General features: G+C 53.5%; 1 long non-coding RNA gene across 1 annotated transcript; it reads left to right on the forward strand.

Moving 5' to 3' along the window:
* The first annotated feature begins 1,150 nt into the window (after positions 1-1,150).
* LOC310685119 lies at positions 1,151-5,167 on the forward strand. Its single transcript, XR_014515082.1, has 3 exons — positions 1,151-1,708; positions 4,074-4,095; positions 4,977-5,167. It is a non-coding gene; the product is annotated as an uncharacterized lncRNA (long non-coding RNA).
* Positions 5,168-5,918: the final 751 nt, after the last annotated feature.

Raw genomic sequence — 5,918 nt, forward strand, 5'->3', positions numbered from 1 at the left:
ACTGGGCAGTTGTAAGATAATGGCCATAGCTTGCCATTTGAGCACCTCCATCAGCTTCTCTTTAATCTAGGCAATAGTTGTGAATCTGAGTAGTTAAGCACAATGATGAGCGTAACAAAAGACTGTGTGCCTTGCCAACCCTCACCTGGCTGGTGCTTAGAAGGACTCTAGCCAGTGTAGAACCAGGCAGAAGCTGAGAGATAGAGCCAAGCTTGATTCATGCTTGATTCAAAGCTGTGACTAAGAGAAGCAAGACCTTTTGGGGTGCTAATGCTGTGAGCCCCTCCGTCTTAGGCTCAGGGTATATATATATATATATAGAGTATGCATTTTAAAAATTATGGATCCTAAAGGCACCGCAGTCTCTGCTGTTCCTCATTCCAAGAGAATCGAACCCCCTAGGTAAGCACCTTGAACCCCTGAAATCTCTCATGACTCGGATATTAGGGTGGCCTGCAACAATAGTCACTGACGACGGTTCAGGTGGTTACCTAAATCAGCTTTGACTTTGCTGTGGGCTCTGCAGGTGGAGGCAGAGAGAAGGATGAGGAACTCAGGGGCGACTTGATGAAAGCTGACAGATCTCCTGATTGCTAATCCAGCCCCACCTCTTCCAAGAAGGCTGCCTTGCCTTGCCTCACCCTAGAAGGTCAGTCACCCTGGCGCTGCCTTCCAGCTGCCTCCTTCGTCTTCAGCAGGCAGGCAGGCAGGCAGCTGGGCTCGGACTGCCCATCCCTGGGGCCCCCCACCCTGGCCTTGGAGCTCCCTACAGCTGCCTGCCTCCTCCCTCCTCCGGCTTGCTTTCTTTCCTGCTGTCCAAGCAGGGCCTTCTTAGCCAGAGTGGGCCTGCTCTCTTCCTCTGATGTTTTCCCAGCTCCTCTGACGCTCCTTTAGTCTCACCTGAGGCAGGAGGTCTTGCCAGGCTGGGTCTGAGGGCAGCTGGGTGGGTGTCCCTATCACTGCAGCTGTAGCAGGAACCCCCCCCCCCCATCATTCAATTTGTACTAACTTCACACACACTCACACTACATACGCTACGCTTCTGTTTTAAATTCATAGAAAATCAACCATACATCGGATTTGCACTGCTCCACTTTTATTTTACTCCATGAAGAAAGGACTACAAAATGGGGAGGGTGTGATACAAGGCAGCCATAATCCCTTGAGCATACCAGCACATACACAGGAGCCCTGCCCAGTTGCTATGCCAACCCTGATGGTCCTAGACAGAAGACCATCAAGATCACAAAGAACTTGCATATGGGAGTGGATTCAGCACAGACTGGAACAAAGGACAATAATCAGCTCTTACCTCTGGGGGCAGGAAACTGCAAACTCCCCTCTGTCACCTGGAAAGTACTCATGGGGAGGGGGAAAGGGGGAACCAGCCAGGTGACCGGACACTCAGGTTACCACCACAACTCCTCCCTCAACCCCTCCTTTCTGTCATGTATGTATCTGAGGGGTGGTCTTAGGTTACACCCCTTCTGTGATGTATGTATGATGTTTCTGGGGGTGGTCTTGATCTACAGGGTGGCAATTTCAAAGGTCTTTATAAGGTCTTGCACACCATTTTTCTGGGTCCTTCCTCTCTCCTGCAAGTGAGGGGAGCGCCCTGTTGCAACAGTTCAGTAAAGGCCAAGCCTACAGGCTACTGTTTTGCTCCAAGTTATCCTGGTTGGTGTCTTTGTTTTTGTCCAATTGCAGAGTTGGAAGGGACCCTGGAGGGTCATCAGTGTTTGCCAACCGGGGGGCATATGGCCCCCTAGAGCCCCCAGGATATTCCATGGGGGGCACAGGTGAAAATTGTGTAAATGGGGGGCCACAGCATGAAGAGAAGGAATAATTTGTTTTTTAAAAAAATCCTCATTGGCTGGCTATCCGCTTGGCCAATCACAAGTGAGTAAGGGGGCAGGGGCATCCCACCAGGGCCTAAGGCTCCTTTTTGCCTCTTGTGTTTTCTTGGAACAGTCCTGGTTTGTTTCTGGTGGGAGAGGGCAATCGCTGAGACTCCCGTTTTGACCAGTAGAGCCCACGATCCGGAACCTGCAGGTCAGGGAAGGGCAGTGGTGGGCTGGCCATGGGTGGCACTGGGAGAGCCAGAGCTGCTTGCTGCTGCTGCCAGTGCTGGGCCTGCTGGCATCCCAAATTCTAGTCCTGAACGTTGGGAGATTGGGGACAAACAAATGGAAGAACTTCTTCATGCAGTGCGTAGCTGAACTGTGGAACTCCCTCCCACAGGAGGCGGTGACGCCCAATGACTTCAAAAGAGGATTAAGGCAAATCCATGGGGAGGGCAAGGCTGCTATCCCCAACAGCTGTGCTCTGCCTCCAGTTTCTGGGGGTCTCGGGTGGGCTCAGGCCCCCCTTGTGCACTTCCCTCTGGCCGGCCACTGTGAGGAGGACCCGAACCCATTGGCCTGATCCTGCTGCTGCTAGGCTCCTCCTGTGCCTTGATTTCAAGGTAAATCCCGTTTGGCTCTCTGCTTCCGTTCCTGGTGCTGCAGCAAGTTCACCTGAATCGGAGTCCTGGGCCTGCCAGAACGGATGTTTCCAGCTGGCTGAGCTCGCCACATCAGGCCCCAGAAAAGACTCCTGCGCTTTGCCAGGGCCTTGTTCGCCTCGCGGCTGGTCTGGTGAGGAGGTGGACCTGTGTCCTCCTGGCCTGGAGGGTTCTGCAGGCTGCTCTTGCCCTGCTTGGGGGGGGGGGTTACTCTGAAGCAGAGCCCTCTCCCTCTCCAGGAGGTGGTTGTGAGCTCAGCTCCCCTCTTGCACTTGGGCAAGTCAATCCTGGCTGGCTGGCGGATTGGAGCAGGCAGGGACCCCACTGCCCTTATTCCCAGGGAAGGCGGCAGGTGCCCTGACCCCGGTGCCCTCTGGCTGCATGCCAGGCATCGGCAAGGGCTGGGCTGCTGCCTCTGCAGCCGCTCTGCTGCCAAGCTAATCGGGATTGATTTCTATTCCTTCCTTGTTCAGCAGGATGGGGATGGGTGGCGCTGGCTGGGTCCTTGGCCCACTTTCCTCGTCCGCGGGTGTCCTTGGCTGGCACCAAGACTGGCCTCCCCTTCGCAGCTGCAGCTGCATGAGGTGGGACAGCCAAGCCCACCACCCCGGACTCCTCCCTGTGGAAGCAGAAGGTGTGGGCCTGCAAGAGGCCTGATCCTGCATCTCTGGCTCCCCTTCTCTTCCCCTTTTTCTGTGGGGGGCAGCCAGGCAGCCTCCCTTCAAACTCTCTTGCCTGCTACCTGACCCCCTTCCCACTCCCCACAGCCCCCTCCCATTCATCTTCTTCGTTGCCTCCTGGTGGAGCCCCACATTGGGCAAAAGATCCCTGCATTTCAGGGACTGGGCTAGATGACCCTTGAGGCCCCTTCCAGCTCCATGATTCTGTGACCACCTAACACAGGGGTCAGCAAACGTTTCCAGCAGGGAGCCGGTCCACCATCCCTCACACACGACATACGCGACGCTTATGTTAAAAATTCATAGAAAATCACCCGTACATCGGATCTGTACCGTTCCACTTTTATTTTACACCATGAAGGAAGGACTATCAAAGGGCGGAGACTTGACACAAGGCAGCCAACACGTCCGCAGGGAGCCCTACCCAGTTGGCATGACAACCTTGATGGTCCTAGACAGAAGATCATTCCACTCACAAAGGACCTGCCTATGGAAGTGGATTCAGTACAGACTGAAACACAGGACAGTGACCAGCCCTTCCCTCTGGGCACAGGAAACAGTGAACTCCTCTTTGTAATCATGGGGAGGGGGAAAGGAGGAACCGGACAGGTGACAAGACACTCAGGTTACCACCACAACTCCTCTCTGAACCCCTCCTCTTTGTGATGTGTCAATGATGTGGTCATGATGTGGTCATGATGTAATCTTAGGGGTGTAGCGTGGGGGATTAGTAGCTAATAAAAGTTCTTTTGTTCGGGGCTTCCATCTTGTTCCAGCTTGTGGCAGGTGGGAGTCCTGTCACGACAGTCTTCAATAAAGACCAAGCCTACTGGCTGCTGTTTTGCTCTGCTATTCCTGGCTGGTGTCCTTTTTTTGTGTGTCCAAGGGAGCCCTTAGTTTTCTCCGTTAACAGTTGGGGGGGGGATGAATGAATTCCTATGCCCCACAAATAACCCAGAGATGCATTTTAAACAAAAGGACACATTCTACTCATGTAAAAACACGCTGATTCCTGGACCGTCCGCAGGCCGGATTGAGAAGGCCATTGGGCTGCATCCGGCCCATGGGTCTTAGGTTTGTAGCAGGAAACCCCCCCCCATCATTCAGTTTGTACAGACTTCACACACACTCACACTCACACACTACATACGCTACACTTCTGTTATAAATTCATAGAAAATCAACCATACATCAGATTTGCACTGTTCCACTTTTATTTTACTCCATGAAGGAAGGACTACAAAATGGGGAAGGTTTGATACAGGCCAGCCATAATCCCTTGAACATTCCAGCACATCCACAGGAGCCCTGCCCAGTTGCTATGCCAACCCTGATGGTTTCAGACAGAAAACCATCAACCCTGCATACACGAGTGGATTCAACCTGGACTATAACAAAAGAACAGTGATTGGATTTCCCCTCAGGGGGCAGGAAACTGCAATCTCCCCTTTGTCACCTGGAAAGTACTCCTGGGGAGAGGGAAAGGAGGAACCAGCCAGGTGACAGGACACTCAGGTTACCACCACAACTCCTCCCTCAACCCCTCCTTTCTGTGATGTATGCATGATGTTTTGGGGGGTGGGCTTGACCTAGAGGAGGGGAATTTCAAAAGTTTTTATAAGGTCTTGCACACCATTGTTCTGGGTCTTTCCTCTCTCCTGCGAGTGAGGGGAACACCCTGCTGCAACAGTACAATAAAGGCCAAGCCTACAGGCTGCTGATTTGCTCCAATTTACTCTGGTTGGTGTCTTTACTTTTTGTCCAAGGGAGCCCTCGGATTTTTCCGGCAACAGTTTGGCGACCATGCTCAGGGACACTTGGTCCTCCTGTGAAGGTGAGGGGGGAGATGGAAGGGATCAGGCGCCACTGGGCAACCTTAGCCCAGGGATCCTTTTTCCTCTCCCTGCCTCCTCTTTGCGGGCGGTAATCAATCGTCACCAAAAGCCCAACCAGGGGGAGCAAAGGCGAGGTCAAGCCGGCTAAAGAGAAAGGATCCCGGGATCCACGGGGGACATCTGCGAACGTGAGTATGGGTTTGAAGTAGACACATTGGGAGGGGGGTGGTAAAAAGTACCCCACGACAGCCGGACTTTCCTATCTTTCCTTCTTATCTGCTATCAGACGCCACCTTTTCGGGGTCGTCCAGGGGCGTCCTAATTCTCCCGGTTTCCCCCTCGGAGTCGTCCGGGGAAACACGGTTCTTATCTGCTATCAGACGCTACCTTTTCGGGGTCGTCCAGGAGCGTCCTAAAAAACCCCCCGTCTTCCCCCTCGGAGTCGTCCCGGGAAGCACGGTCCTTATCTGCTATCAGACGCTACCTTTTCGGGGTCGTCCAGGAGCGTCCTAATTCTCCCGGTTTCCCCCTCGGAGTCGTCCAGGGAAACACGGTTCTTATCTGCTATCAGACGCCACCTTTTCGGGGTCGTCCAGGGGCGTCCTAACCCCCATCCCCCTCTCCCGTTTTTCCCTTTCGGAGTCGGCCAGGGAATTGCGGATCTATACTGCACTTTTCTTTACAAATCTATCTCTCCCTTCCTCTCGAACTCTCCTAAAACTTACGCAAATGAAGCCGCCCCCCCCTGCCTGGCGACCTTTGTTAGGGATGACCCGGGCACGTGAGAACGCAAGGTCATTTGCTTCCTTTCCAAACCTTTAATTTTCCGGGACCCCGATCCGGCACTGCGCTGTGCAGGCGTTCAGTAGGGAATCCCGAAATTAGTTTCGAGGTCAGGTA

The sequence above is a fragment of the Podarcis tiliguerta genome, assembly GCF_965153285.1.
Source record: "Podarcis tiliguerta genome assembly, chromosome: 9".
NCBI lineage: Eukaryota > Metazoa > Chordata > Lepidosauria > Squamata > Lacertidae > Podarcis > Podarcis tiliguerta.